The following is a 21,093-nucleotide window of genomic DNA, read 5'->3' on the forward strand; positions in this document are numbered from 1 at the left end:
GTACTTGAATTAGAGAGGATTAATGGAAGGCCCCAGGAACAAATTATTTATGTAACAAGAGATTGTGATGAGGAACTTTTATCCAATTAGCAGTTGTTGTCGGTGTAACTTGTGTAGATCTATGGTTACGTATGATAATGATGGAATCTGTGTGTAAAACACTGAAGTCTACGTACAGCGACACACTGTGGAAAACTGGAATAAAATATGAATTATCCCTTTGTTCTCTGCGGTATAAAGGACGGTGTCCAGGACTTAGAACAGAGCGCTGCCTTTTACCACAGCTGTAATTCACTTCCATTTACCTCTTGTGCCATAATCTGCCTACATTTTACATTGACTTCAATGAGGTCTTGCTGCTCTTCAGATTTCCATCAGAGATTTTAAGCCAAAACCAGGTGAGACTCTAAACACAGAACAGGTACAGATTTTCCCCTATACCTTATGTCTGTGGAGGCTCAAATCCTGGTTTTGGCTCACAATCACTGATGGAAATCACTGACAAAACACTGACGTGTGAATGAGGCTTAAACGAAAGAATCTTCTGAAGAAGTTGCTTCAAGAAGTTTTGTGTTGTTGTGGCCAATTTCCAACAGTAGGAAACACATCCAGTGACTGAACTCATCCCTAACATACAGATAATGAGAGGACGTGTGTATTTAGTCATGTCTTACCTGGTGATGTGAGGGGCCGGTGATCCTCCATCATGACGTCCTTGTACTGATTTTTGTGTCCTTCTAAATACTCCCACTCCTCCATGGAGAAATAGATGGTGACATCCTGACACCTTATAGGAACCTGATAACACAATGATACAGTCATCACCCAGATCCCTTCATAGCGTTCCTGTATAATGTCCCAGCATTCCCAGCAGTGTCACCTCTCCAGTCAGCAGCTCAATCATCTTGTTGGTGAGTTCTAGGATCTTCTCTCTATTGATTTCCTCATATATCAGGGGGTGAGGTGGAGGCCCCATGATTGGTCTCAGGGTTCTTCCCCAATCTTCAGACACAAGGGCCTGACAGCGCTCACTAGAGGTCTTCTTCACTACTGTGTAGTCCTGGTTATGGAGAGACACAGTAATAACTATCACTCCATACATCTCCAGAGTCCCTCACCTCTCCAGTCATCTCCATCTGTTAGTAACATAGATAAGATGATGTAATGTGACATCATCAGAATCTCTCACCTCTCCAGTAAGCCGGAAGAGGATCTCTAGGGTGAGATGTATTATACTCTCCGCCATCTTGTCCCTGTCCATCTTTGTTGGGTCAATCAGGAGAAGGATCTTATATAGAAAATATCCACTGAGCGGATCCTATATTGTAGAAACCTGAATGGAAAGAAGATGAGACAATGTAAAATCCTACAAAATCTCATGTAAAATACAATAACTGGAGATAAGAGGAGACATCGGGGGAGATAATAAAGTGTAGTGTTCTGTCTTTTTATATGGATCGAAACATGTGTGAGGTCAAGGCAGTTTCATGATATTTCATAAAATCCAATATTTATAATATACAAAACATAAGTTGATCAACAAGTCATAAAACTGGGGGAAAAAAAAACATAGAATAAAATGCAGACAGACCTGCAGAGCGAACTAACACCCCAGAATGAAGACCACATTAGCCCTTTTACACTACATGTGTCTATTTGTATTTTCTATATATTGGATTTTATAATCTAGATAATTTGTAGTTTTTTTTTGTGGGTATATAAAACAACAGAAAAAACCGCAGGGTGTGCATTGTGAATGACTGGAATACTACAAATACAGCCTGACCCGGTCCGGCCCAGGTTCTGGTATCAGCACAGCTCCGGATAAGGAGCGATTGGTCCCTCATTTTTATACTATTGCAACCACTGAGGAAGAAAACGTACAGTTTGGAAATGCGTCTGGTGTAACTGCGGTATTAATCCATCGAGTGTAATTGCGGCACCAACCTATTGAAAGGAATAAACGTATCCTTCATACCATTCCGGACACTGAAACAGCAGAAGTCGGCGTTCCCGTATCCCTACTACACACGCGCAAGTAAGTGTGCCGGCACACGAGAGAACTATAGGATCCAGCAGCGCATCGAGATCATAGGTGAGCGGAGGTCATTGATTTTCCAGTTCGGGGGGGATGGGGCTCTGACAACGGGCACCCCCAGTCGATCAGCTGTATGAAGAGAAGGTACACGCTGTGCGCGCCTGCCGTCTCCTGTCTCTCTTCCGTCTTGCCATAGACATGACAGCAGCGAGCAGGACAGGAGACGGCGCACGCCTTCTCCTCATACAGCTGAGCTGTGGGGGTGCCGGATGTCGAATCTCTGCCAATCTAAGCCTGTTCTAAAAAAATAAAATTACATGTACAGAATGAGGAACATAAAGCAGACATATGGGGGGTATAGAGCAATAACTGGTTTACGAGGTATCACTATCTGCCGGAAAAGCAGAGAAATTAAAATTTTGAAAACTAAACCTTTCCAGATTTTTTATGAAGGGGTAATGCAGGGAAATCTAACTGCAGTTTGTCCGTCATTTCACCATAACACGTAATAAAGATGGCGGTTTGATACCTACATGGTGTAGAGATGGGTCTGCACGGCTGATCGGTGGAGAAGACTTCTGGAGGGTCAGGATGCGGACTCTGACACCGGAGGGATTGAATGAAGAAATCCAAGGAATTCCAGAATCTCTCACTGTTTCCCCGGGTCATTCTGGCCTTCTACAATATGGAGCATTAATACTTCTCATCATGTGGGCATGCGCTGCACTCTGCTTGGCTCCTCCTCCCCGTGCTGGCGTAGTGAGGATGAGACCACCGCTTCCTATCCCGCTCGACTCCTTGCTTACTGCGTGTCCTCTTGTCGCTGAGGACAGGGTTTCCTTCCTGAGTGCACGCGCATGCACCAGTCGTGAGTATTACAGTGCCTTGCAAAAGTATTGAACCCCCCTTGACTTTTTTTTGTATTTTAGTGGCTCACAACCTGGAATTTACAGAACATGCCCACAATTTTGAAGATGTCAGTTTTTTTTATTTATTATGAAGCAGACAACAAATTGGACAAAATAACAGAAAAAGTCAATGTGCATAACTATTCACCCCCCTAAAGTCAGTACTTTGTAGAGCCACCTTTTGCGGCAATCACAGCTCCAAGTCGCTTTGGATAAGTCTCTATGAGCTTGCCACATCTTACCACTGGGATTTTTGCCCATTCCTCCTTGCAAAACTTCTCCATCTCCTTCGAGTTGGATGTTTGCACTTGTGAACAGCAATCTAAGTCTGACCACAGATTTTCTATTGGATTGAGATCTGGGCTGTGACTAGGCCATTCCAACACATTTACATGTTTCCCCTTAAAACACTCAAGTGTTGCTTAAGGGCCCTTTCACACTTGCGTTGTCCGGATCCGGCGTGTACTCCACTTGCCGGAGGTACACGCCGGATCCGGAAAAACGCAAGTGTACTGAAAGCATTTGAAGACGGATCCGTCTTCAAAATGCTTTCAGTGTTACTATGGCAGCCAGGACGCTATTAATGTCCTGGTTGCCATAGTAGGAGTGGGGAGCGGGGGAGCGGTATACTTACAGTCCGTGCGGCTCCCGGGGCGCTCCAGAATGACGTCAGAGCGCCCCAGGCGCATGGATGACGTGTACATGCGATCACATCATCCATGCGCCTGGGGCGCCCTGACGTCACTCTGGAGCGCCCCGGGATCCGCACGGACGGTAAGTATGCCGCTCCCGCTACACTTTACCATGGCTGCCAGGACTTTAGCGTCCCGGCAGCCATGGTAACCATTGAGAAAAAGCTAAACGTCGTATCCGGCAATGCGCCGAAACGACGTTTAGCTTAAGTCCGGATCCGGATCAATGCCTTTCAATGGGCATTAATTCCGGATCCGGCCTTGCGGCAAGTGTTCAGGATTTTTGGCCGGAGCAAAAAGCGCAGCATGCTGCAGTATTTTCTCCGGCCAAAAACGTTCCGGTCCTGAACTGAAGACATCCTGATGCATCCTAAACGGATTTCATTCCATTCAGAAAGCATTAGGATAATCCTGATCAGGATTCTTCCAGCATAGAGCCCCGACGACGGAACTCTATGCCGGATCCGGACAACGCAAGTGTGAAAGGGGCCGTAGCCGTGTGTTTGGGATCATTGTCCTGCTTGAAGGTGAACCTCCGTCCTAGCCTCAGATCAAGCACAGACTGGTACAGGTTCTGCTCAAGAATATCCGTGTATTTAGCACCATCCATCTTTCCCTCCACTCTGACCAGTTTTCCAGTCCCCTCAGCATGATGCTGCCACCACCATGTGTCATTGTGGGGATGGTGTTCTTTGGGTGATGTGATGTGTTGGGTTTGCGCTAGACATAGCGTTTTCTTTGATTGTCTCAATACATTTTGGGAGTCTGCCACGTGCTTTTTCGCAAACTCACAACGTGCCTTATTGTTTTTTTGGCTTTCTTCTGGACACTCTGCCATAAAGCCCAACTCTATGGAGCGTACGGCTAATTGTCGTCCTATGTACAGATACTCCAGTCTCTGCTGTGGACCTCTGCAGCTCCTCCAGGGTTACCTTAGGTCTCTGATCTGCCTCTCTGATTAATGCCCTCCTTGCCCGGTCCGTGAGTTTTGGTGGGCGGCCGTCTCTTGGCAGGTTTGCTGTTGTGCCATGTTCTTTCTATTTGGTTATGATAGATTTGATGGTGTTTCTGGGGGATCATCAAATATTTGGATATTTTTTTTATAACCTAACCCTGACTTGTACTTCTCAACAACATTGTCTCTTACTTATTTGGAGAATTCCTTGGCATCCACAAGTGCACAGGTTGAACCTGGCAGCATGGAAACTGAAGAGCAGATTCAGAATCCATGCTGCCAGGTTCAACCTGTGCACTTGTGGAGGCCAAATAGGCTCCTGAGATAATAGGTCATCGTCAGCAGGAAGAAAAAGGGGTTCCTCCAATGCCAAGTTCTTTAGAATTAGAAGCCAGCTTTGTTTCGGCCAATATGGAGCTATTAGGACCAGAGTTACTCGTTCTAACCTCAGCTTTTTCAGGATTGGCTCAATTAGAGAAAAAGGTGTGAAGGAATAGGTCAGATCCATATCCTAACTCTGAGGCAAAGCATCTACTGCCACTGGCTTGACCCATGGATTTAGTGAGAAGAAAAAGGGAAGACGAGTATTTTTTTCTTGTGGCAAAGAGGTCCAATTGAGGAGTCCCCTATTTCTTCAAGTACTGTATATGAAATACTTCTTTTTTGAGACACCACTCACCTAGACATATAGAATGTCTGCTTAGAAATATGCGGTCACACTTTTCTCTCCTTTCAGGTGGATTGCTAAGACCGACAGTACATTTTTCTCTGCCCAGCTGATTATCCAGTCTGATAAATGTTGAAGGGATGGAAATCTTGACCCCCCTTGATTTTTCAGGAATGATACTGTTGAAATGTTGTCTCAGAGAACCCGTACATGTAGGCCCTTTAGAAGATTCTCCGCTTTTGGAAAGTTTCCAAGACTGCTCTCAACTCCCTGAAGTTCGAGGACCTGTGAGAGAGATTGTGACCCCAGGGACCCTGAAAGTATAAGTCCTGGGCTCCCGAGCCAGACTTGCTGGCATCCGTTGTTACTAGAATCTGAGGTTCTAAAGTCCATGGAGTTCCCAATGAGAAGTTCTCTGGATCTATCCACCATGAAAGACTCAGTCTTACCGACTTTGGAATGCAGATCTTCTGATCTAAAGAATTTAGATCTCGGTTCCAACAAGTCAGAACTGTTTTCTGCAAAGGTCTTGAATGGAATTGACTCCAGGGGACTGTGGCGATGCAAGACGTCATAAACCCAAGGATTTTCATGGCTGTTCTTATAGACCAGACTTCTTTCCTTTGGAATAAGAAAATCTCCTGGCGCATCTTTGCTTGTTTCTCTACCAGCAGGAATGAACGTTGTTTTTCCGAGTCCAATAGGGTGCCTAAGAAAATCTTCCTCGTTTCTGAAATAAGGTTAAATTTTTCTAGGTTTATGATCCATCCCAAGCGGGAGAGACTCGTCAAGGTGAATTCCAGCTGTCTCATTATAATGGTGGCAGATGGAGCTGTCAATAGGGAGTCGTCCAGATAAGAGGGTATTATAATTATACCTTCTTTCCTCAACCAGGACACGACTTCTGCTACTATTTTTGAAAAGATTATTGGTGCTGATGGCTGATAGGCCGAAGGGTAGACACTGGAACTGGAAATGTTGAATGGATAATTCCTTCAGAACCGCAAATCTCAAATATTTTTGATGCTCTGGAAATATTGGGACATGATAATAAGCATCTTTTAAGTCCACTGTGCACATTACCGCTCCTGGACAAATCAACTGAATCGCAGATTTTATTGATTTCATTTTGAATCTTCGATATTTCACCCACTATTTCTGTATTTTTAAGTTTAGAATGGATCAATATGTCCCATTTGGCTTTTTTACAAAAAAAATTATGTCCCAGAACAATTTGTTCTGGAGGTACTGGATTGATGGCTTGTAGACTCAATAGTTTTTCCATATCTGACATTATTGCAGAATTATGTTCTGGTTGAGCTAAATGTGTCACAACAAATTTCCTTGGGGGAGGATATAAAAATAATATTCTGTATCCTTCCTCTATTGTTTTTAAAATCCAAGTATTGTGATAAATTTCTTCCCACTGTGGAAGGAAGGTTTTCAGTCTTCCTCCTACTGGAAGAACGTCATTGTTTTTGTTGTGTAGTATTGGGATTAAGGAGGAACCCTCTACCCTTCCCGATTTACCTTTGCCTCTGTAAGACTGAGACGTATATTGGGGTCCTGGCTTCTGAAAGGACTGGGACTTTTTATTTGTGTCCTCTGGAAACCCTCTCTTTTTGTCTGTAGCCTTTTCCAGAATAGAACTAAAACAGGGCCAAAAACATAAGTACCAGAAAATTGGATAGTACAAAGCTTATTTTTCATGGAATGTCCCCAGACCATGTTTTAAGCCATGTTTTAATGCTCGTCTGGAGGCATTTGAAAGGGAACTGCCTCTGGCAGCGAATCTAATAGATTCCGCCGAAGCATCAGAGACAAACACAGTTGCTATTTTTAAGAGTGGAATGGACTCCAGAATTTCTTCCCTGGAGGTTTTCATCTTTAGACGGTTCTCTAGTTGGGAGAGCCATAAAAATAACGATCGAGACAGTGAAGTAGCGGCAATATTTCTATTGATCAATGCAGAAGATAACTCCCTGGATTTTTTAAAAGACCATCTATTTTTCTATCCATAGCGTCCTTAAGTTGCGAGGAATTTTAAAAGGGCAAGGGGGGTATTTTTTAATTACTTTTGCAATGAGTATATACATTTTCAGGGTATCCACCCACAATTCTGTATCTTCTGCATTAAAGGCTAGATGATTCTTAAACTCATGAGATATGTAAAGTCTTTTCTGCTTTCTCCAATTCCTCCAATATGAGTAATTTTAGATTTTAATTTACCGGAAAGAGTGTTTTATTTTTTGTTTTAGTCTACCAAACATCTTGTCTTGTGTAAAACAAGGTTAGGAGACTTCCTCTACATCAGGCATGTCCAAACTGCGGCCCTCCAGCTGTTCCAAAACTACAACTCCCAACATGCCTGGATAGCTTACAGCTATTAGGGCATGCTGGGAGTTGTAGTTTTGCAACAGCTGGAGGGCCACAGTTTGGACATGCCTGCTCTACATCCATTGTCTGATGGACAGCAGAATTGAGAACGTCTAAATCCTCGGATGAAAAACTAACTTTTTTCCCTCTTCCGCAGGACAAGAAGCAATTTCATCTTCCTCAATATCATCCATTTCTCCCTCTGATCTAATGTTACTAGTGGATTCATCCTCTGAATCTGAGTCCATATCAGCTCTAGGTCTTCTAACATGAGACTGCGGAACAGATTTTGTCATTAATTTGACCACTGAGGAGTGTACTTCCTCCTTTATAATCTTCGTAATTTCAGCTGATAAAGATGGCTGTTCTTTCATTAATTTATCAATGCAGGAGCTGCAAAGTTGTTTAAAGTAAGACTCTGCCAGCTTCTTAGCACAAGTAGCGCATCTTTTCACTTTGTTTTTAGGTTCAGAAGGATTTTTATGCACCACATCTTTATCATCCTGAAATTACAAAACAAACTGCTAGCTATGCAGAAATCCAAAAGTATTATTACAGGTCCTATACAGCACACCTGACTTACATGACCCTGGGCAGGAGGTTCTGAACCCGACATAGACTAACCAGACGCTGGACCTTCCATGGTGGAGTACACAAACATTTGATTTCCCACCATATCTTTATAGTCCTGCCCCCTTCCGCCGCCAGTCTGCTCCTCCCTCTTCTGGGACTCCATCCTACAGGAGAATCCCAACATGGATAATGTCTATTCCTAATAGGGACTTCTGCATTGATAGGCTATCCTCACCGCGCCAGGCATTCCAGCGTGCCCTCTCGCCGGACATCTCACAAGAGGACGTCACTTGGCTTGCAGAGGCTTGCCAAAGCCTCCGAAAGTGATACTCCTGGGACCGTGCCCAATATGGCTGCACCCTGCAAGTGAAACGCAGACGGAGAAGGAGGTCGCAGTACGGAGCAGAGAGCCTCTCCAGAGAGGAAGCGGACACAGCAACCAGACCCCCGCAGCCTCAATGGGTACTGGTAAGGCCAGGGGACCCCGCTAAAGGTTCAGGGATGGAAGTAGAAGCATAAAGACCCCCCCCCCCCTCCTATCCTGGGCTCCTATGCCAAAGCATAAACTGTTTCACATAACAGGGATCCTCTCTGTTGGCTGCTGTAAGGGACACAAAGAACACTGGAGTTAGAGGGGCTTTACACCTCTCTGTGCTTCCTGTCCCTTTAGAGATACATAAGGACATCCTCCATGTGTGCGGTCATGGAGGACATCCTGGAAATCGGTAATTAGTCTTACTGGTAAATGTTTTCCAGGAGTCCAACATAACAGCACATGGGAGGTTATCCTTATAGGCCTCTGTAGGGACAGGAAGCAAGAGAGAGTTTAAAAGGCCCCTCCCCACCCCCCTATCTATTGTCTTATAAATCACTACACCTGAATTTTTCCCCAAGTTATATACTTAGTGTTTCGAATTTCACAATTGTTATTATATAAGTATATGTGAAAAAATGAAAAATGTTTTTTTTTTTTTTTGGGGGGGGGGGGGGGGGGCTGGGAGCGATATATTGGTGCTGTCATGTTGGACTCCTGGAAAAACAATTACTGTTAAGACTAATTACCGATTTCCAGGACGTCCCACATGACAGCACATGGGAGAAATACCCAATCACTTTAACGTTTTTTAGGGGGGTGGGACCACTGCTTGAAGGACCTTCCGTCTAAACACAAAATTTTGATTAGTGGAGGAGGTCCAAATGATAATGTTTGCAAAAAGTATTATAATTTGTCCATGTAGCTGCTCTACAGATTTGGTCTATTGTGGCATTAGCTTTCTCTGCCCACAATGTTGCATAGCCCTGGTCGAATGGGCTTTCATGGAGATTGGACAGTCCTTTTTTTGTAAAGAGGATGCCTTTCAAATTGTATCTTTTACTAAACAAACCTTGGCAAGATGGATCACTTTCTGGCCTTTATTTTTACCTCCATGCTGAATGAATAAATTTGAATCCTGTCTCCAAGATTCTGTTGACTGGAGAAATTTAACTATCGTTCTCCGCACATTCAAGCAATGGAAACGCTCCTCTTTGGCATTTCTAGGAGAATTACAATGGAATGAAGAATTATTTCTTGCTCTTTATGGAAGGAGGAGACTACTTTCGGTAAAAAAGCTGGGTCTAATATTAAGATTACTCTAGTATCAAGCATTTTTAGATAGGGTTCTTTCATAGAGATAGCTTGACTCTCCCCTATCCTACAGGCAGAGGTAATAGCTACAAGGAAGGCAGCTTTCATGGTCAAATATTTTGAGATATCATCTAATGGTTCAAACGCAGGTTCACAAAGGGAGTTTATGACTAAGGTTAAGTCCCATGTTGGGATCATTTGTCTTATTGTGGGTCTTAATCTGGAAATGACTTGGAAAAATCTCTTAACCCATCTATGTTCAACTAATGGGAAATCTAGGAAAGCCGAAATAGCCGATACTTGGACTTATAAGGTACTCGGTCTCAAACCTAAATCAAAACCTTTCTGAAGAAAGTCTTGGATGTGTGAAATGGTAGGCGAGGAGCCATCTGGGTGTTCCAGATTTTCCCGCATATGCCGGAAGTAACTGGCTTGCGACTATTTTGTAAAGTTTCAATTACTTTTTCCAAAAGACGTTGCCTTTTCAACATTTCACTTTCAGGCCGTCAAATTCAAGGTTTTCAGATCTGGGTGTTTCAGAGGGCCCTGAAGCAGAAGATCCTGTCTCCTTGGGAGGATTAATGGCTCTTCTATGCACATTGCTCTGAGGAGCGAGTACAAGCTCCTTTTGGGCCAGGCCAGAGTAATCAATAGCACATTTGTCGTGCTCTCGCCAATCTTCCTCAATACTGCCGGAACAAGAGGAATTGGTGGGAAGGCATAGGCGAAATCCATGTTCCAGGTTTGTGACATTGCGTCCACTGCATTGCATCCATTATGTAGAGAAGGTTAATACAAGACACTTACTAATGTATTGTGATTGTCTATATTGCCTCCTTTGCTTTCTGGATTCATCTTTCTAACACATTATACACTGCTTGTTTCCATGGTTACGACCACCCTGCAATCCACCAGCGGTGGCCGTGCTTGCACACTGTAAGAAAAAGCACCAGTCCTTTCTGGTGGCCAGGACCATGGAAGTGCACATAGGATGGTGCTATTTCCTATAGTGTGCAAGCACGGCCACCACTGATGGATTGCAGGGTGGTCGTAACCATGGAAACAAGAGTGTATAATGAGATGGAAAAATGAATCCAGCCAGCAAAGGAGGCAATATGGACAATAACAATACATTAGTAAGTGCCTTGTATTAACTTTCTCTCCATGACAAATGCCACTTGCTGAAGTGAGACAACCCCTTTAAGGGTGTGGAGCTGGAGAGTGTTCCACTTACCTGGGCGGGGCGTGTCCTCCTCTTCCTCTGACAATCCTTCACCATGGACGGTCGGGTGTTTTTATTTCTATCACCAAGTACAGGAGTCAAGCTCCAGGCTGTGCTGCAGAGGGAAGTAAAGGACCTGTGAAGATGTCATGACCATGTGATCATGTGTGGGAGGGGTCAGCCTCCAGGTTGTGCTGCAGGAGGAAGTAAAGGACCTGTGATGATGTCATGACCATGTGAATATGTGTGGGAGGAGTCAGGCTCCAGGCTGTGCTGCAGGAGGAAGTAAAGGACCTGTGATGATGTCATGGCCATGTGAGGGCGGAGTCATGTAAACCACGTGACCAGGTTTATCTGCTCTGTGTATGCAGGGCTTTGTTGTGCAGCTTGTAATTCCAGTCTGTATGTAGCAGAGCTGTCTGTGTGTGATGTTTATATGGCTGAGCTGTATCGGTGTAATGTTTATGTAGCTGAGCTGTATGTATTGGCAAGCAAGCCATTTATGTATTTTTTTCACATATTTTTTATTAATTTTTGTAGTAATAATGTAAGAGTACAACATAATAGTGGACGCAGCCACTAAATCAATGGAAACAGAATAAATGTCACTGTGAGGCATGTCCTACGGCTCCTGCGTAGGCGCTGCCAACGTAGAACACTTAATAATGATACAATACACAGAACAAGTAATAAACTAGTGAACAGAAGCAGAAACCAAAAGGGAACATGAATTTTGATGATCTGCATTATAGACTGAGGAGGTATAGTGAGCCAGCATCAAAAGTAATAATCAAAGCTATGGTAAGTAATAGGTCATGACGGGTTTCCAGAAGGTCTGAAAGTGGGAAAGCCTATTATTCCTCGGCGCCATTAAAGGGGTTGTCCAGGTTCAGAGCTGAACCCGGACATACCTCCATTTTCACCCCGGCAGCCCCCCTGACATGAGCATCGGAGCAGTTCATGCTCCGATGCTCTCCTTTGCCCTGCGCTAAATCGCACAGGGCAAAGGCATTTTTCTGAGTTCCGGTGACATACCGGGCTCTCTATGGAGCCGACAGGCAGCCCGGTGACGTCACCGGCACTGATGGGCGGGATTTGGCTCTGCCCTAGCCAGTAAAACGGCTAGGGCAGAGCTAAAGCCCGCCCCTCAGAGCCGGTGACGTCACCGAACACACTGCTGGGCGGAAGTTACCGCCCGGCAGTGTGTTATTGAAAACACAAGAGCCTGTGCCCTGTGCGATCTAGCGCAGGGCACTGGAGCGCATCGGAGCATGAGATGCTCCGATGCCAGGCTCAGGAGGGCTGCCGGGGTGAAAATAAGGGTATGTCCGGGTTCAGCTTTCATTTTAGAGCCCGTCACCTCCGACAATAGTTTTTCCACTTTTGCCCAGTAATTACGTATTAGTGAACAACCCCAAAATATGTGTAGCAGGTCGCCAGGTGATTTCACACACCGCCAGCACGAATTTTCCACCTTAGGGAAGAATCTATTAAGTTTAGCAGGTGTAAAGTACCATCTCGTTATCATCTTGTGATAGCACTCCAAAAGGTTAGAGCAAGATGTGGACTGAAAGGTAAACTGTATCGCCTCTTGCCACGGAGTGGTGGTATACCATAACTGGAGATTTCCAGGAGAAGGACCCCTGTAGCGGTTTTGTAGATCATACTGGTGGGGGTCTGTGAGTCACTCAGCGAGATTGGTATGTAGTTATAAAAGGCGACCGGAAGAAGTATGTCTTTTTTAGGGAATTGTTTAAAAAAATGGGCTATTCTAATATAATGGAAGTAAGATGAGTTGGGGGATATCATAAGCTGATTGCAAAGAAGGGGATGTTTTCACGACCTTGTCTTCATAGAGACCATTTAGTACTCGCATTCCAGCCCTCCTCCATATTCTTATGGAAATATCTGGAATGTAGTATTGCAATACCTCCAAAGGAACCTGGACCTTTTTCATTGGGCGATGGAGTAATACTTTCCACACCTGAATGGAAGCTTTCAAGGATAAAGCTGAGGGGAGTGGGAAATTCGGATCTATAGCATGAACTATGAGCAGGGCGTAAAGTGATTTTCCTTGATTAAGATCTTCCTCAATCAACGGCCAACTAGGGAAGTTGTCTTGTAGGCACCAATAACGCAGTTGTTTGAAGTATGAATGATTCATAGTATCCCGCAGGTTCGGAACCCCCACCCCTCCATGTTTCCTATGTGTATATAATATAGAGGCCGCTAGTCTATGTGCACCTTTCTTCCAGATAAAGGAGAACATTTGAGTTTTAAATCTTGTCAGTACTTTAGTAGGTAAAGGAATCGGGAGAGTGCGGAAGAAGTATATAATCTTCGGGAGAACCATCATTTTATATGTCACTATACGTCCCAGCCAAGTGAGATTCAGCTTGTCGTATCTGAAGAGAGATAAGTAACCTATCATAGTTGTGAGAGAGGAAACCATAGCTGTATACCCAAATAGGTGGTTGAAGAAGTGGCCCATTGGAAGGGGAATTCACTCTCTAGTGTTGTACGTAAGGAGGGTGGAATCTTAATAGCCAAAATCTGGGACTTAGATTCGTTAGTTTTATAGTACGAGACTTCTCCAAATTCTCTAATAATCTGTAATGCAGATCTCAAGGAGGGCAGGGGGTCTGTTAAGGTCAAAATGACATCATCTGCGAACAGACCCAATTTGTGTTGGCGATTGCCGGCTGAGATACCCCTAATACCTTCTGACATCCTTATCTGTTCAGCAAAGGGTTCCATCACCAGCAAAAAAAGGAGACAGGTGACAACCCTGGCGAGTGCCGTTTGTGATATAAAAAGGTGTAGACAAGGAACCATTAGCGAACACTCTAGCAGAAGGTTTAGAATATAATGCTCGAATGGCATTCTTAATGGGACCCTGAAACCAAATTTATCTAGCACTGCCCATGCAAATCCCCAATGGATCCGGTCGAACGTCTTCTCCGCATCAAGAGTTAGAAACAAAGAAGGCGTCCCCAGCTTCTCGGCTTTTTGCATAAGCCCCGAGATTCGGCGGGTGCCATCCGGCGCTTCTCTACCTTTCGTAAAACCCACCTGGTCACTGTGGATCCACTGCGGTAACATTTTTAAGAGTCTGCGGGTAATTATTTTTGTGTACAGTTTCACATCGCAATTGAGAAGAGAAATAGGGCGGAAGTTAGCTGGTGCATCTATAGGTTTCCCTGGTTTCGGTATAGTAACTATCGTAGCTTGCAACATTTTTTGAATTAGTGGTTTTATTTTCTGGGCCATTAGTTTACTAGGCTTATTGTGGAATTTATAGTATGACATACGTGTGTTGGTGATCTGTCGATCATAATCCATTTGTAAGGTCGAGTGGATCTCATGTCTAATGGACATTAAAGTTCTATGTAGGTCTAGTGATGGATCTTTGCTTAACTGTTCCTCTAGAGCGGCCGTCAGCTTAGCCTCACAACGTTTTTTGTAATGTGAGCTCTGTTTTAATAGTTCTCCCCTAATAGTTGCTTTGTGTGCTTGCCATAGAAGGAAAGTGTTAATGCCTTCTGTATTGTTTAGAGAGAAATACTTGGCTATCCGGGATTCGGTCTGTGGCTTATATTTTGGATGTCTTAGAAGAAAGACATTATTTCTCCAAGACTTCTGGGAGCTTAAATTTTGAGACAGGGAGACATTACAGAATATTGGAGCATGGTCTGACCATGATGTAATTCCTATGGACGATTTGGAGATCCTAGACAGCAATGGCCTGTCCTTGAGAAATAGGTCAATACGAGAGAATGATCTGTGTCGTGGGGAATAGAAGCTTAATTCTCTTGAGTTCACATTTAGGCATCTAAAAGTAAGTAACTCTGGAAAGAAAGGTCCCGGAGGCAATGGAGATCCTCTAAAAGCTCTTCTTTATTGTTCATATATAAATAACGGACACAGCCACATCGTACATAGCATAAACGTTGACGCGTTTCGGGTTAGTACCCTTAGTCGTAACACTTTGCTATGTGTGACCCCACAATTTAAAGGAGTTGGAATGCTCCTTCCTCCAAAATCCAAGGGGGGGGGGGAGCCTCCAACACCATAGGCTATCACACAGTGCATCACACCTTTCGTTTAGTACACTAATCACTAGTATAATTAGTAGCACACTGTGCTGCAGCTACTAATTATACTAGTGATTAGTGTACTAAACGAAAGGTGTGATGCACTGTGTGATAGCCTATGGTGTTGGAGGCTCCCCCCCCCCCCCCTTGGATTTTGGAGGAAGGAGCATTCCAACTCCTTTAAATTGTGGGGTCACACATAGCAAAGTGTTACGACTAAGGGTACTAACCCGAAACGCGTCAACGTTTATGCTATGTACGATGTGGCTGTGTCCGTTATTTATATATGAACAATAAAGAAGAGCTTTTAGAGGATCTCCATTGCCTCCGGGACCTTTCTTTCCAGAGTTACTTGCAGCCTGCTACGGGGACACTCCCCTAGGGCCTCTGGAGCCAGGATTACATATTCCACCAGGAAGGTGAGCTGGACTAAGTTTTCCTATAGGCATCTAAAAGTGTCATAAAGATGGTTGTTCCTCAGCCATTGTTCCAGGGCCGGAGCTTGCATCCTACTACAGCCTGTCGAGTCGAGAGTTCTGTCAGGAACAATGTTGAAGTCCCCACATATCAATAGATTCCCTTTTTGGATTTCGCCTGCTTTCTTCAGAACTTTATTTTAAAATCGGATAGGGGATATATTAGGGGCATAGATATTGACCAAGGTCAATGCAACTGAGTCAGCCATTCCCACCAGAATAATATATCTCCCTCCCTTGTCAGTTAGTACCTTCTCTAGCTGGAAGCCCAGGGAATCTTTTAGCACTATAGCAACCCCAGCTTTCTTCTTTACAGAGTTTGCTAGCAAAATGTTGGAGAAGCCTCGTCGTGAAAGGGCTGGATGCTTATTGTGCATAAAGTGTGTTTCTTGAACACATACTATGTCTACCTGAGAGGCGCAAACGTCCCTCCACAGAGAGGCTCTTTTATAAGGGGAGTTTAGCCCCTTGGCATTGATAGATAATGCTATAGAGGGAGGGGGGCCGATGGGGGGTGCACACTGTGCCACCAACAAATTATTACAATAGAGGGAGGAAGGGGGGGGGGCAGGTGGGTGGGGCGCACACTGTGCCACCAACAAATTATTACAATAGAGGGAGGAAGGGGGGGGGGGGCGCACACTGTGCCACCAACCTATTATTACAATAGAGGGAGGAAGGAGGGGGGGGCGCACACTGTGCCACCAACAAATTATTACAATAGAGGGAGGGGGGGGGCCGCACTGGCCACCAATGATATTCAAACTGGGGAGGGGGGGGGGGGGGTCTGCCCCCTGCTGCCTGGCAGCCCTGATCTCTTACAGGGGGATATGATAGTACAATTAACCCCTTCAGGTGCCACACCTGAAGGGGTTAATTGTGCTGATCACGGCCCCCTGTAAGAGATCGGGTGCTGCCAGGCAGCAGGGGACAGTCTTGTACACAGTTTGTAGTGTATTCTAACTAGAAGCGTCCCCATCACCATGGGAACGCCTCTGTGTTAGAATATACTGTCGGATCTGAGTTTTCACGATCCGTCTGTATGAAAGTAACCTACGGATCAGGGACATGGATGCCAATCTTGTGTGCATCCGTGTTCTTTCACGGACCCATTGACTTGAATGGGTCCGTGAACCGTTGTCCGTCAAAAAAATAGGACAGGTCATATTTTTTTGACGGACAGGATACACGGATCACGGTCTCGGCTGCAAAACGGTGCATTTTCCGATTTTTCCACGGACCCATTGAAAGTCAATGGGTCCGCGAAAAAAAACGGAAAACGCACAACGGCCACGGATGCACACAGCGGTCGTGTGCATGAGGCCTTAGGAGGAGGAAGAGTCTGTGTGCAGCAGAGGCCTGGGAAGGCTCTATACACGTGGGCTCAGCCGAGCTGGCTGAGGGGCCACGGGGCTAGGTGTTAGCCTGAACTTTGGGGGACTCTGCGAGGTCTTGGAATTGACGGTCGCTAGGCCAGAGTCAGAAGGATTTCTGGGCCACAATCCCCCAAAATGTACTGGACTTTGTTACAGTCTGGAAGTGCTGGATTGTTAGGTTGGGAAAAGCCGCATGTTCTTCCCGTGTGAGAACGGGGCTTTCAGTGAGGTAGGGAGTCCTCATGTTTATTTAGAGCCCAGTCGGGAAGGTGTTTTATTTGTATTGTTTGTTTTGGTTTGGCTGAGGTGCCAAATAAAAGCAACGTTTGGCCCCTAACCCTGTGGTCGATGAAGATCATTGTGAGAATGACCCCCAAATAAGAGGCGATCCCTTACAAGGTGTAGAAAAGGGTCTAAATGTAAGATAGCTTGGAAGCCGTCTTACATATAGAACTGGTGCTGGAAGCCCTGAAGTTATGCAGAGGCCTGTGCCTCTTCATAACTTCGGGGGAACCACCGCCAGCTTTGTTAAGACCTACACCTAAAACACAGGTCTTAATAAATGTGCCCCAAGATGTATACCTAAGACAACATGGCTGACCACCCAATCTAATTCTGATTCTGCAATACCTACAGTTAAGGAAGAGAGAACAACACCCGAGAGATGTCCCAGTCCTCTTCTTCCACAGGATAATTCAGAAGAACATCACTTTGTCCCACAGGATGATCAGGTAGATGAATATAAGGGCATCATGATGAAGGATCACCGGCCCCTCATATCACCAGGTAGTAGACATGACTAAATACACACGTCCTCTCATTATCTGTATGTAAGGAATTAATTCAGTCACTCGATGTGTTTCCTACAGTTAAGGAAGAGAGAAGAGCACCTGAGAGATGTCACAGTCCTCTTCTTCTACAGGATGGTTCCGAAGAATATCACAATATCCCACAGGATTATCAGGTAAATGGAGATAAGGTCTCATGAAATGTTCCCTATGATCTGTAGAAGGCTGTGAAGATCTTGTGTTCAGTCTTGTTTTATCCACCAGTATATGTTTTATCCTTGTATAATGAAAAATATGGAGATGGCAGGATTACAGCTGACCATAGACGTTACATGTTGTCTGGATCTTCTCACTATTTTCTGCCTGTATAGACTTTTAAGATGGCCTCCTCTGTCAACTGATGCAGATCTTTTGTGGTTGCACAAGAGTGGCAGTTTTCTGAGAGCTCCTCGGCCGGGACCATGCAATACTACAAATGGTCAACCAAAGTTGTGCCCGGATTGTCAGCTTGACCATGAACATCAGGAGATAAATGCATCATTATCTTCAAAGGTTTTGTAGTCTAGGGTGCAGTCTCCTGGTGTCTCCTTACTGTCAGAATGGCAGTACCAAGATCATACCACGGATTCTATTCTAGCACATGTAGATGCAAGTCCTCCTTCTTACTTGTATGGAGTATAATATAATATTCAGGGGTGTAGCTAAAGGCTCATGTGCCCTGGTGCAAGAGTTCAGCTTGGACCCCCTTCTCTCAGTGCTTTGTGACCAGGGGCAGGGAAGCACATAGCCTTCGTGCTGCTTAAGGCAAAAATTTAAACTGCATCCCCTGCCCCAAGCCAAATTCTTGACCTTAACCATTCCCTCCAGCCAGAGATGTAACTCGACCTGCATGAACTTTGTATAGTACCGGTGTCTTCTTATGTGGCACAAGGGTCTTTGGGCCCCCTCAGGCTCCTAGGCCCAGTAGCGACTGCACCCCTTACAGCAGGGGTGGGGAACCTTTTTGCTGCCGAGGGTCATTTGGATATTTGTAACATCGTTCGGGGGCCATACAAAATTCTCAACTTAATTTTGAAATTGTGCTTCAATAAAAAAAAATATAGAGCGCTGTATATTTGCAGCACAAATTGGCGCCTGCGCTATATATTACAAATAGTTACAGGCGCCATTTTGACCACATATTGCAGTCTAATTTTTAAGTTGAGAATGTTCTATATTTAGTTCTTTTATTTGGCATTAATGGCCACCAAGCTAAACCGAGGGGTTCACCTAGCTTTCACTCTCCCTGCCACTTTCCCTGCCTCTTTCTTCGCCAATGTCCCTGCCTTTGTCCCTTTCTCAGCCTCAGATCTGCCCCCACCTCCATCAGCCGCAAATCACCCTCCTATCAGACCCCCCCAGCCTACATCAGCCTCAGATCAGACCCTTCCCAGTCTTAGATCAGACCCTCACCAGACCCTTCCCAGTCTTAGATCAGACCCTCACCAGACCCTTCCCAGTCTTAGATCAGACCCTCACCAGACCCTTCCCAGTCTTAGATCAGACCCTCACCAGACCCTTCCCAGTCTTAGATCAGACCCTCACCAGACCCTTCCCAGTCTCAGATCAGACCCCAATCAGACCTCAGATCAGATTTTTTTTAAAAAATAAACTTGCCTCTCCAGCTCCGGATGGCGCTGCCACTTGGCAGATTCACTTACCCTCCCTGGTCTTCTTCCGCCACGATGTACTGTGACCTGACAGCGCACAGAGTCAGGTCATAGTGCGCATCTACATGCTCTACATTCTGACACTGTACATGTCAGGACGCAGCAGTGGGGTCGGAAGAAGACCAGGGACGGTGAGTACTTCTAGCAATGCGCTGTTCTCACCTTCCTGTGCCTCCCGCATGCTAATGACAGCTTCCATAATGGCAGTGGTCATTAGCATTTTCACAATATGTACTGGCAGGGGGCCAGGAGTTAGAGGCCACATGAAATGGTCCCGCAGGCCAGAGGTTCCCCACCCCTGCCTTACAGCTCCGCCCCTGATAATATTGAAAGTTGATTATTGGAAAAGCTATATAGGATTATTTTCATCAGCACATATAATTCTAACTCGCCAACAATGTTCTAGCTGCTCAGATGCAGCCATACATTTTGAACCTTTGATTATGGACACCTGGTCATATGATCTCTAGTCTGACCTCCAGTCTGAGGCTTGCTGTCTCTCTCCTGTGTGGCTGACATCCTGTGATCTACAAGATTACAGCATCATTTATCAGATCCCTCTGGAGACCTCCCTCCCCACCAGCTACTCCTCCTTGTCTTCTGTATGTCCCTAAACATATCATGCTGCTGAAGATCTCATCTCTACATTATCCATTACACTAGAAGAGCAAAGGTTTAGAGTCTAAACCTTGTAGAAGTGGAGAGACAATTAATTGTGCCACTTTCTTGAACCCCTTCTTCCCTGGTTTTTGCTCTTCTGCCCAGGGCATTTTTTGCAAATCTTTCATGTCACTTTATGTGGTAATAGCTTTGGAACACTGTTATTTATCCAAGCCATTCTGAGATAGTTTTCTCGTGACACATTGTACTTCATGATGGTCATAAATTTGAGTCAATATATTTTACCTTTTTTTGCGAAAAATTCCCAGATTTACAAAAAAAAGGAAAAATTAGCAAATGTTCAATTTCAATGTCTCTACTTTTATAATAGATAGCGATACCTCATATAATAGTTATTACTTTACATTTCCCATATGTCTACTTTATGTTTGGATCATTTTAAAAATTACATTTTATTTTTTGGGAACATTAGAAGGCTTAGAAGTTTAGAAGCAAATCTTGAAATTCTTAAAACAAAATTCAAAATCCTACTTTTTAAGGACCAGTTCAGGTCTGAAGTCACTTTGTGAGGCTTACATAATAGAAACTACCCAAAAAATACCTCATTTTAGAAACTACGCCCCTCAAGGCATTCAAAACTAATTTGAATAACTTTGTTAACCCTTTAGGTGTTCCACAAGAATTAATGGAAAATAGAGATGAAATTTCAGAATTATTTATTTTTTTTGGCAGATTTTACATTTTAATCCATTTTTTCCAGTAACAAAGCAAAGGTTAACAGCCAAACAAAACTCAATATTTATTACCCTGATTCTGCGGTTTACAGAAACACCCCACATGTGGTCGTAAACTGCTGTACGGGCACGCGGCATTGCGCAGAAGGAAAGGAGCGCCATATGGTTTTTGGAAGGCAGATTTAGCTGAACTGGTTTTTAGATGCCATGTACCATTTGAAGCCCCCCTGATGCACC

The 21,093-nt window shown here is 44.6% G+C and overlaps 1 protein-coding gene and 1 long non-coding RNA gene across 2 annotated transcripts in view; one reads left to right on the forward strand and one right to left on the reverse strand.

Moving 5' to 3' along the window:
- The window catches only part of LOC122940407 (zinc finger protein 850-like), a 335,684-nt gene that overhangs the window by 251,327 nt on the left and 63,264 nt on the right, over nt 1–21,093 (forward strand). The window lies entirely within an intron of this gene.
- On the reverse strand, nt 762–1,245 carry LOC122940460. Its single transcript, XR_006390283.1, has 3 exons — nt 1,190–1,245; nt 881–1,060; nt 762–798 (listed from the first exon to the last, which is right to left on the reverse strand). It is a non-coding gene; the product is annotated as an uncharacterized LOC122940460 (long non-coding RNA).

Source organism: Bufo gargarizans, chromosome 6, assembly GCF_014858855.1.
Source record: "Bufo gargarizans isolate SCDJY-AF-19 chromosome 6, ASM1485885v1, whole genome shotgun sequence".
NCBI lineage: Eukaryota > Metazoa > Chordata > Amphibia > Anura > Bufonidae > Bufo > Bufo gargarizans.